Source organism: Ostrea edulis, chromosome 3 (genome assembly GCF_947568905.1).
Source record: "Ostrea edulis chromosome 3, xbOstEdul1.1, whole genome shotgun sequence".
Classification (NCBI taxonomy): domain Eukaryota; kingdom Metazoa; phylum Mollusca; class Bivalvia; order Ostreida; family Ostreidae; genus Ostrea; species Ostrea edulis.
Genome location: NC_079166.1, coordinates 86,679,411 through 86,692,247, shown reverse-complemented (window position 1 = coordinate 86,692,247; position 12,837 = coordinate 86,679,411). Strand labels below are relative to the sequence as shown.

At 37.4% G+C, this 12,837-nt stretch overlaps 1 long non-coding RNA gene across 1 annotated transcript; it reads left to right on the top strand.

Moving 5' to 3' along the window:
* The first annotated feature begins 414 nt into the window (after positions 1-414).
* On the top strand, positions 415-4,786 carry LOC130052963 (uncharacterized). Its single transcript, XR_008801371.1, has 3 exons — positions 415-641; positions 3,528-3,714; positions 4,631-4,786. It is a non-coding gene; the product is annotated as an uncharacterized LOC130052963 (long non-coding RNA).
* The last annotated feature ends 8,051 nt before the right edge of the window (positions 4,787-12,837 follow it).

Sequence of the window (12,837 nt, the reverse complement as noted above, 5' to 3'; positions counted from 1 at the left end):
ATTTCCTCCTATGGGACATTGTATCCCATAATAAGTTTAAATATGGGAGTTAAAATCCTATGGGAGAAATTATATTTTTTCTCCCACAGGATTTTTGGTGGGAGTGAAAATCCCCCAAGTGGGATTAAAAATCCCTCCAAAATCCCATGGGATTTTTTGATTTCAGGTGAAATATCTTAAAAACTACAATAGTTACAAGTGTAAATGTTGGTGCATGTCTTGTGAACATAAAATCCCATCTTTTTTTGTAAAGGGTTTATTTGTATCCTTAATAAAAGGGTTGGCGAAACTCCGGACTTTTGTCGTGTCCAGAGTTAAATGTCGCACTGTTTATAGTATTGTGGAACTAGAGCAGGGCCGCGTTCAAGATCGTAGCGGCTACGTAGGGCTCGGTAGCGCTACGATCTTGAACGATGTGCTAGGTTAGCCCCTACGTAGGGAAAGCTAGCATAAAAATTTAGTGCTAGATTCTAAAGCAAAAATGGCGGAAAAAATCGAGATGTTACTTAAATGAGAATGATTTTAGCTTATATGAACGATAATAATTGGAACAAGTAAAATCTTTCCGGAATACGTCACCGCGATTGGTTTATTCTACTACTAGAAGTTGTTTACGGGATTCGAAAAGGCGAGACAAGAAGGTAAACAGAAATAATTGATTTTTGACCAGCTCAGCACTTTTTGTACCATTTTACGCTTTAGTTACTACCTACATTTTCATCCCACGATCTTGAAGTTTGTTTTAGCGTCTGCTTTCGTAACATCACACAGCTGTCATATGATGATGGAGTGCTGCATTCTATACCGTGTACACGTGTACCTCATCAGGGACATTTATAACCATATTAAATATGTCTCTGACCTCGCATATATGAACTTACATTTGGGTCAAGCGAAACAGCTGTTGTCCTCTAACCCAGTCAATAACTGTATGATACATCCCCTCCCCATGATTTGATCAATCTTGAATCTACACTGCCTGAGGATGCTTGCACATTAGTCTGACTAAGTTTTTAATCTGCACTAATGAAGGATGTCCTCACATAACTTTAGTCTAGTGGTTCTTGTGCAGAATATTTTTATATTAAACATGCCACCATGGTACATTTTGAACATTTCTTAATATTATCTCCCCTTTGAAAAGGGCACCACCCTTCATTTGAATGCTTTTGAATTCCCTTTACCCATGGATGCTAAAATAGCATGTTTAGTGAAAATTGTCCCTGGCACCATGGTTCTGGGGAAGTAAGAAATATGTAAAGTTTACACTACATGCCAGACAAGCTCTTTTGAGCTCAGGTGAGCTAAAAAGTATTCCTGAAATAAATGTAAATCCTAATTGTATTCAAGCTGTTTTTGATCATGAAACACACAGTTACAATTAATTTGGATTGCCTAGATTTAATATTAGAAAGTTCTTTTGTTTGTATATTGTGGTGCATTTATACATATTGACAATTGAACTTTCTTTTGGTAACAAACTTTTTGACCTTGTGACCTTGACTTTTGAGTTTGATCTATTTTAAAGAAAAGTTAACTTTTTGAATAAGTAATATTTTGTACATATATTTCTTATAGCAAGACCTTTCATTTGAGACCATGATCCATGACTTTGGGACCTTGACCTTGGAGTTTAACCCAAATTACAAAACTTTTACTGAAATCTTCAACTTGCTCATAACTTTTGAATAATGAGTGACAGGGCTGTCATGTTTCATCATGTTCATTACTTGTAATAATAACTTTATTTTTGGTACTAAAGGTTTTAAACATGTGTATTGTTTCTTTGTTACTATCAGAGGCATAGTGTTTCACAGGCATATCTTGTTTATTGAATGCAGTATTCTCATTAATTGACACTTCTATCAATAAAATAGCTAGATTGGATTCTGTCATTGTTATATATCCTTGCCCTTAAAAATAAGGAGAATCCTTTCAATAACACTTTCATTGGGTCAAATGCTGTCTGACGTTTTTCATACTGATTGTTAGGCCGTTCTTGGCACACTGATTTTGACTACGAAAAACTATGTTTACCTAATTAGGATATAGGGCTCACGCCGTGGTTGTGACCGGTCGACAGGGGATGCTTACTTCTCCTAGGCACCTGATCCCACCTCTGGTGTGTCCAGGGGTCCATATTTGCCCAACTCCCTATTTTGTATTCCTTATAGGAGTTATGAGATTGATCACTGTTTGTTATCTTCACCTTTCATGTAACATTTTAATTTTATCTTTGTCTTTTGTTAACTAAGACTGCCGGTATCCTGAATTGGATTTGGAAAGGGGCTAGGTAAAATCTCCTAGGACATGGTATGCAGTGTTAAAAGTGATGGACTGAAGTTATTGTTCTAAAATGCACATGAACCATTAGCCCAATGTAGGCCAATATTAAGTATAACTATGTATAAAACTCATATTTTTATTGCATATCCACTGAAGTGTGATGGAACTGAAGCCCTTCCTATTGATAAATCTACAGATATGTCTTCCATTGCCTTTACCTCCAGTGGGAATGTGGCGTTCATTGATGCAACCTGATTCATGGACAACCATGTTGATCCTGAAACTTTTATGCAATTGTTCTCATCCAAGACCTTTGTCACAGGACAAACTGTCACAAAAATCAACTATTTTCCAGTTGAATCAGGTGAGTGTCACAGCCCAAAAGCCTGCTTCTGCCACTCTTTTATGACCCTGGAATCAAAGATCAAAGCTAAGGTCATATTCTTTTTGGTCTGTCTGTCGCAAAAAACTTTAACCTTGGTCATATATTTTACACCATTAGAGGTGGAACTTTCAGTTTGGTATGTACTTCAGTACGTGTATATTTCTTGTGGCAAGACCTTTCCACTGACAACAAAACCTTTGACCTTGTGACCTTATCATTGACCTTTGATCTGATTCCACTTTGTTGTAATCCAGGGGCATCAACGTTTCACAAATACATCTGGATTTTTAGTAAACTCAGGTGACCTATTGCAATTGGTTGTTTTCCGGCAACGTGTGTCGTACAACGTGCGTTGACAATAACTACTGCTCCAATTCTTTTCAAATGGTATGAAGCATTTTTAGGACAAGGGGGACATAAATTGTAAATTTCAGTACTCCTGCACCTCTGGGGCCTCGGGCAGGGCAAATACTGCCAAAAATTGACCAATTTTCAAAAGTCTTTTCTACAACCATACATGTACAAGAAAAACTAAATACATAGTGATGTAAGGCCTTTACCAAAATTGTAAATTCCATGATCCATGGGGTAGAGTTTCTGAGACCAGCGTGGGACCAAAACTAGTATTGTATAGTATATATATAATATATATGTGTGTGTAAAACATTTAAATAATATGGTCTTAATTGGAGCAGTGATACTTTTAACTAATACTCAGGTTACCGATAAGGCCTGTGGGCTTCTTGTTAATTCATGCATTTATAATTTTTCTTTTAGCCAAGATAAGCTTTTCTGATAAAAATTGTCCTAACATTTTTAACTGTCAACTTTTCACACATTTTTTTATTTAATTCAGAACCACTGTGAGTTTGTTACAACTAACTTTGGGCTGCGTTCTCAAACACACACACTTTAAGTCATAAGGCAGTTGGATTTGGCACTGGTAGAGGTTGAAATCATGTTTCTGAAGAATGAGTTATGATGGAAGTGATACAATGATGGGACATTTAACATCATACCAGAATTAAAGAGTCAATATAAAGGTGAGATATGTAACCCAGAGGTATTTGTCAAATTATGATTTTTTTTTTTGGGGGGGGGGCAACTTATATACAATTTTTGTTTGCAACAGGAATGACAAGCAGCACACTTGATAATGAATTCTTTTGAGTATTAATACCCTGAATTATGTACAATGTACATTGAAATGTGAAGTTTGTGAATGTGGCATGCTTTCAGTGCTATCTACAGATTTGTTATTACTAATGATACTTCATTTTGTTTATAAATTTTGTTAAGGTTACATATCTTTGGGTACTGTATATGGTAAATGTTTTGGAAATGCTTTGTATACTAGATGCTAATTTATGTATTTGATTAAGTTTGTGTTCAAATTGGTAGATACACATGCAGGTCCAATGGGACAGGTGTTTGATTTAAAATTATTTTTATACTGCCCATTTACATAAAATGAGAATGTATATATAAATAAATTACTTGTATTACAAACTTTAGAAATAGGAAATTATGCTGCATTTTTTTTTTTATTTCTTTGTAGTACATCTACAGACAATTAATTATTCCAATGGGACCCAATTCTAATTTTATCTTCATGACTTGAAGTGAAAATTTTCATTGTTGAACATGACTTTCAATTTAAATTTCAAACTATATTTCCCCCCTCAAAATTTCTCCATGTGTACATAACACTGTAAGGCTTATTTAAATGTGAATATTTGTAGATTATACAGTTATGTAGAGTTTGAACCAGTGTGAATACATGCACAATTCATTCTTATCAGTCATGCTTATATGCCCATGTATGCATTAATCTTCCCCAGAACACCCCCAATAAAGGTCATTCTGATCCACATTTTTAGAATGGTAGAAATAGTTTATTATTGTATTTTTGTGCTTTGATGTGATATCCTTCTTATTCAAATTTCTCTTTAATTCCAGATTCTTGAATGATCAACTTCCATTGGGGATGAAGGATGAATGAGAAATCTGTAAATGATATTTTGATTCAAATTAAGTTATATTTTATATATAATGATTCAGAAACATGCTTGCTACCCAATCTCGCCTGTATTAAAAATTATGCATGTTGCATAAGCAGTATCTATTGCATTATATTAGAATAAAACTTTATTATGATATAAAGATTTTTTTTAAAAATAAAATTAATATGACAGCTGGTTTTGATTTGTTTTGTTTCAAGCTCATGCGAGCTTTTAAAATTCTAATCATCTTTTGCCTGCTGTCTGACTCTGTCCATCAGCTTCTCCAAAACCACTGGGCTAATTTCAATCAAACTTGGTACAAATCATCCTTGGGTGAAGGGTATTTAAGTGTGTTCCAATAAAGGGTCATGCCCCCTTCAAAGGAGTGTCAGAGATAGTAATGAGAAGGCAAATTAGGGTGGGGTCATTTAACAATCTTTTTTTAAGAGCTACAGGACCAGAAAAGTGGAAATTTACATGAAATCTTCCCAACATAGTGCAGGCATATAACATATTAAACACACACACACACACACACACACACACACACACACACACACACACATATATATATATATATATAATATATATATACATGTATACGGAACTATTTTGGTGAGGGCTTTCATGTTTTGTATATAGATTCTTTATGACAAGACCTTTTTATACCTTAGTGTATGATCTTGAAATTTGACCTACTTTTAATTAAAATTTTACCTATTCATACATCTCCTAAACTATTTAAGCTTTCATATTTTGTAGATAGTTCTTATGGTAAGGTATTTCATTTCATATCATAATCTATGACCTTGTGACTTTGGTCCTATCCAGAACAGCAAGATCATGCTAATGATATTGGTGTTGAGGCATACTAAGTATCTGTGTTGTGTGAATTCATTTTCAGTATGTTGTGATTTTTTTAGGTCAAATTTTTTTTTATCACAACAGCTGAATAACGGCACGGTGACTTGTGTAAGCGATGTGGCCCACGTGTCTCTTGTTTTTGTTGGTTTTTTTTTTGCATGTGAATAACTAGCAAGCAAAGATGTCTGAGAAATAAATTTTGCAATAAAAAAGATAGGAATGAGAAAAATGCAAGCACATGACTGGACCCCCTCCCCCAATTTTTTTCTTTTTTAGAATGTACACTATTTGTGTTCTTGTGGGTATTTTTTTAATGCAGATTCTGAATTGAATACCAAATTTTGGACCCCTAGTATACATGTACACGTAGGTTTGTAATTAACACCCCCCTCCCCAAATAAAAAAATACTTGATCTGTGCACAAGTAGAATTGCACCTAGGATGTTTGAATTAAAGAGCAGTGGCGGATCCAAAAGGGGGTAGGGCCATCGAAGACACTGTAGGCGCGGATCCATAATTTTTTTCCAGGGGGGGGGGGTCGAACTTTATATAATAACAGTCAACTCATTTTTCTTATAAATCATTATATTGTAGTTTGTTTTTATTTTTGCAAATTCCAGGGGGGGGGGGGTCCGGACCCACTCTAGATCCACCAATGCACTGGGTCCAGGGCAAAGATCCCTGCAACTACTGATTTTTAACAAAACAAGATATTTTAAAAACGTTATTGGACCTATTTCTTTGTATAAGAAAAGATCATATTTTGTGATATTTAGAAGAAACCTTTTTTTTTTTGCATTTTCAGTAGGCAACTGTAAAAGAATTTGTCACTAATGTTTGACCAGAAAACTGATGGTGTCTCTAGAGATCTAAAAGTATATATTTGTTATATCATGTATTAGAAAATACTTGAAGAAATAATACATGCCTGCTTGTATTTATTTGGGGTTGTTTGTTTTTTTTAATTATTATTAGTGCAAGTTACGTACATCTCTTGCACTGATAAATGATTGTATGGGGGGGGGGGGGGGGGTGATTATTGATTGTGTCAAGTCTATGTTTGGAAATAATACTTGATGTTAGGGTATTCTCTTTCGAGAAATGTTGACTATTTGAAGTGAAGTGCATATAACGTTAGATCTGTCAAGAACGACATTAAAAGAAAAAAATTATCTGCAACAACTTTTTAATTTTTCACCAAAGAAAGCAGACGATATATAGAAGTTCTCTATCCGCTGGACTGTAAAAATCGGATATAGACCTAATGTATATTGATAATTCAGAAATATTGTGCAAAAATGCATATTGATAAGGCTTAAACACAATCCTAATCTCAAACTCCAATGAACATTTTCATCTTTCGACGTTAGGTCGTCGCACTGCACGTCTCTCAAAACCGGATATCTATTTTGAAGGCTTTTTATACCGAGCGAAGCTCAGACGGGCCGAAGGCCCGTCCGCGAAGCAAGGCTCTAAAGGTAACACGTATACGTAAAATAAAAATTGAGAAAATCTGTAAATGAAGACAGATAATCTCTATATACGTTCACTGAAAAATTTGTGATCCATATGGGCGCCGCCATTATGCTTTGTTCATTAGTTGCTTCTACAGTTATTCGTGTTTGAATTTTGAATGCCAAAAATCAAGACTGACGTGCAATTTGTAATTAAAACACCCAGTTTGTTAAACAATGAATGGTATGATTATTATTGTTACAGTCTTTAGCCAATCATCAAATAGAAAAACAGTAATACGACTAAATAGATGAACGAGTTCATGAGTTTCTTTAAATAAAAATATACGATATATTTACGCTTACTTTTTACCACTTTTGAATTTATTGGTTAATTTTGTTTTGTTTTAACTGTCTTTTAAATTGCAAACGGGGTGTATTGTTGTTTATAATTGTTTGATTTGAAAGAGAAAAATGTCGAGGCTAAATGTGACGTCACAATGCATGATTTACGTCGGCTGGCGTTATATTCCCCGCTTTAAATGAATAGGCGGATCCTGTAGAACTGTTATCCTCGTATATCCCCCTAATAGTTAGATGTTATTGGGCGTTTAGTGGAAGGAAAATGTCATAAATAATATACATTTTGAAATGAATTCAATTGTTTATAATTTCTTGTTGGAAAGACGAAGAAAAAAGTCGAGGCTACATCTGACGTCACTATGCACGGTTTACGTCGGCTGGTGCTATATTCTCCGCGTTAAAGGAATAGGCGGATCCTGTAATTATCCTCATAGATATTCCCCTTAGTGCAAGGGGAGTTTCATAAATACATATTTTTAAATCAATTGTAATTTACGTACCGTACTGAACAGAATTATGACTATCACTTGGGACACGCCAATGACCATATCATGCTTCGCTCGGTCCGACGGTCACACCGTGTATATATTATTTTTACGGTTAATCTCGCCATTTCCGGATGTTCGGTTTCGGAAAAAAATAACATAGATCTGATATTAACAAAATATATTATTCAACTTGCTCGATATACAAGAAAGTGTTTATTTTCCGCCATTTTACCTAGCCGCTACATTGCACGAGCCGTTCAAGATCGCTAGATATCTAACACGTAGCCCCTAGGCTAGCCGCTACGATCTTGAACGCAGCCCAGGACACATCTTTCTCCGAATCTTGCTTGGGAAACGTAAGAAGCATTATTCTATCGGTTCTAATAAACAGAGTACACTAGGGTACGATAGAGTACTTAAGAGTACGCTTGTAAAATTTCATAATTTAATGCAATTTAACCACTGTTCGTAGATGATTTTACTTTAATTTAACCCAATGAATATATATCTGGAATATATTGTGTTTGTTTTCATTATCTTAGGAATTATTTTTAGGAATTATTCTAAGTTAACTTACAGTTTACTGTTTGATCATGATCTCGATCAATTTCAACTACATATTTACATTAAAGACTATCGCATTATTATTACAAAACTACGAGGTTTTTTAAGCATTAAATCTTTTTCTTTTGTCAACTGAACGATGAATTCCATGAAAATAAATCATTAGTATTAGGATTTAGATAAAAATGAAATAATTACTATGGATTAGAAAGTTCATTTTTAAATTTACACAGAATATCTTGCTCCAACATTTTCTCCAATAAGTTGCATTTCATTTTTTTTTATTTATATATAGAAAAACTTACAAGGGTTATTCAGAGATATTGTTTTTGTTTTCGCTGATTTCAGCACAATAATTTCCCATGTAATATAAAATTTAAAGAAGGAGCCAATTTTCTCCTAAATATGCATCATACAAACGATGCTTTATTGTTTTTATTTACATTGCAACTTTCTTATGATGGAAACACATCTTTGTTCCATTTACTTACATATACATTATTCTGAAAATACTTACAAAGTATATAAGGTTATTCAGAGATATTGTTTTTGTTTTCGCCGATTTCAGTAAAATAATTTCCCATGCAATATAAAACTTAAAGAAGGAGCTAATTTTCTCCTAAATATGTTTAACAAATTTACATTCATACAAATGATGCTTTATTGTTTTTATTTACATTGCAAGTTTCTCATGATGGAGACACATTTTTGTTCCACTTACATACATATACATGTACATTATTCTGGTGCTAGCTGTTATAATCGATCACTGTTTGCGAAAAATACCCTCCCCCCATATAAGGAAGATCGACACTTGGTAACTTCATGTACTGTAAACTGTATGACACAGGTCGGAACATATGCGAGAAGGCAATTAGATTTTGGAACGCATTGCGCAGTTCACTATTCGCATTCTAGAACACAGTTCGCAATTCAAATTTATATATGCATAAAGCAATACCACAGTGGAATTATAAGGATGGGGTCCCAGTTACCAACCCCAAACACTGTAAAGAGATGGTGATGGTAACCTCTCTAGTTACGGACATCCGCCCCTCCAATTTTTATGCATAACGTGTTACACTAAGTGAATAAACATCGGGTTCGGAATCATTGAAGATCCCTACCCCAGGGACTGAAATTTTGGGGATAGTGTGTTAGTGGTCCTCTAAGTGATGATACTCTCACTAGTTGCAGATTTACTTTTTTCAAATAACGCATTACACGAAGTGAATAAACACCGGGTTCGGTATCATCGAAGACCCCTACCCCGGGGACTGAAATTTTGGGGGTAAAGTATTAGTGGTCCTCTCCCACCACTATGGTGATGTTACTCTCTATAGTTACAGAGATCCGACCCTCCAATGTTTATGCATAATGCATTACACTAAGTGAATAAACATCCGGTTCGGAATCATCGAAGACCCCTACCAAGGGGACTGGAAGTTTGGGGGAAGGGTATTAGTGATTTTGTCCCACCACTATGAAGAAATAATGATGTTACTCTCTCTAGATACGGAGATCCGCCCCTCCAATTTTCATGCATAACACATTACACTAAATGAATAAACATCGGGTTCGGAATCATCGAAGACCCCTACCCCCGGGGACTGAAATTTTGGGGGTAGGGTATTAAAACCATCTCTAACCCATTTTTCTCCTCTGGTTAAGAAACTCCCTCCGTTCGCTGCTGTCGGGCATTTCTCATGCGTCTCATTATCCACGTCCTCCTCCTGAACAGGTGACATCTGTTCTGGTTAATACTTCAGGTCCCTTTCTCCAAACCCTTTCAACTCTGGCACTGCAATATCCTATGGGAATTCGAACCTGTCTGGGACACATGACTCATCCATGGAGAAGGCGTCAAACGTCGTCTTCCCACCCAATGAATTAGTATCCAGATTCCTCCTTTCCCTAGGGTGCCTCCAGGAATCGGACTCGGATCTTGTTGTTCTTTAAATGACGCACACAATTGAGTGCATGGTTGTCCCTTTTTTCAGATGACTCGTGCAATGAGCTTTTTTTGCTTTGGCAGTGTCTGATACCAATATCGTGGGCCTTTGCAAAGAGCGCTCTGGTGTCAGCATCCATACATCCCCTTGGATAGACCCCTCTTTAGCCAACGGTGGATTGATCGTCGCTCCCTGCCTCGGAATTCTTCCTGGGCTCTATCATTGCCTTCTGGGTGCATCCTTCCAATTGAGCTACGGTCAGCCCCTCTTGAAATAGATAGCAGCCCCACACTTGAAGCACCGGAGGGTTTCTGTTCATGCCCTGCTGTGATGAATGGTACATCTGGGGGAAGGATTCTGCCCCACAGTTCCTTCTACAGTTCCTCATTTCTCAGACATGTCCCTTAAATCCTTCAATGACGTTGTTCCCACCGGTTGCTGGACCTCCTCCTGGACTACCATCCTCATTTCCTTCATAGGATTAAATTGACTTGGTTTTTCGGGAACACTAGTAGTACTGCATCCTGTCCATACATGTTGCTTCCTTTACAGTCTTAGATCTACCACCCAGGGCGTACAAAACTACATCTCCACCCTCGACTATAAAACAGCCGAGCAACGAAATGTGAATGCACATCAGGCACAAATGGAAAAGCATGTATCGCTAAGATGAGGACCCGGTCCGCCCATTGGTTCAGCGATTCTCCCACACTGAGAAACTGATTGGAAATTCATATGATGTATGCATTGTCGATTTGAAGCGCTTCTCGAAACGTCTCAAGATCTCAGCCAGTGAGAGGTTATCGTTCATCTCCAACAACAAGGTGTAATAGTTGCTCGAAGTGTCATTTTAGGAGAAGTAGAATCGATTGTGATGCTCCAATTGTTGATTGCAAGCTAGCCGAACAATCTTGTGGAAGAAGAATTTTGCAAGTAGATTCCCCATCATACCGCAGATCCGTGTACCTAGGCGAGTTTCTACCCTTGCCAATCACGTATTCCCCTGCATAAGAGTACAGGTGACCTGGACGGGGGTGTGGGGTACTTGGCCTAGCCCCCGGGCGGAACGCCTAGAGAAAAGCGTTTGTGATTTTGGTTCATCTAAATGTAACTGGGGCGGAACGTTGACTACTCTAACCCTTCTACACTCCCTATAAACAGTGGCACCAGGCTGTGCCTGAAAAAGAGCAAATGACCCTTGCTAATGATATATGACAGTCATAGCAACGGTGTGGTGCATATATGTGCCCACATATCCACACACCACGTTGGATACCAATGATTAGATGTAATGGGCACTCCCCCAGACCTAGAGTCAAGGAAATGGAATGCGTAGCTTTTGGGATGTTGTACTGCATGGTAAAGGACCAGAGGATCCTTTGAGATCAGGACAATGGGGGGGGACTTAAGGACCTGGTGAGTTCCAAGAATAACCCCGGCACCAACAATAGGGCATCTATGGGATACGGCCTTGGTGTAGGGATATGCTGGCGATGACAAGAACCCCTGATACAAACCGTGATCGTACTGGCTGGGGTCTGGTCATCAACCTATAGGTGAGGGGATTGGACTGATCTCTCCAACACTGGAATGAAGGGATGCGGTGATTGGGGTATGATATTCTGGGAGGATAGCAGAACTGGATATGTGACCCACGACTGTATAGTCGTAGTAGGCCTCGCTGGGATATCGGACATAACTGACCCCCTCCCCCATGGGAGACGAGTAGTTGTCAGTCAACCTATCTAAGTCCCTAAAACTAGAACTTTTCTTAGGCGAAGCGAAACTAATCAAGTTATCCGGGGAGTCGCACCTACACTATGGATCCCCATCTAAAATATAAACTGTCAATCTCCTGAAAAATGAACTGGGGACCAGTAAACCTCACCCCTACAATTGCCACCCCTAAACCTTCCACCCCTCTCTCAAACAAAAAGGCAAGGACGGAGAGAAATAATCACGCAGGGTCTATCATACCGCCACGGGCACTTCCACTCTATGGGTTGTCTAAACTAAATCCTACATTGCCTCCCAACCTACTCATGTGAAAGTACAGGGATACGGGGTTATGTCGCGCTATCGCTGGGGCATCCGGAGAGGGCCACAAGCAAAACAAAGAAGATACCTCATCCATAGACAAGTTTTATTACAAAATGTCTAAATAATTAATTCTATCTGTCTAAAACAATTACTAAACCTCATTTTAATTCAAATTGAATAACATAAACTCAACTGAAAAACTCCGACAAAATGCCGGCAGACCAGCGTTCTGCAGATAAACAAATACTTTGCTATCCCCTATGGAGATAAATGCGTGGGCTGGAGTTAGAGTACCCCATAATTAATCTTTAAAAAGTTCTGAAAATGGACCGAGACTCGGAAGGCCCAAGGTGGGACCCCAGTAGTAGCAAACTGTGGGTCGAAAAAAATTCCTAGGATTTCCCCTTCATACTTCTTATACTCTTTTTGTGGACACTT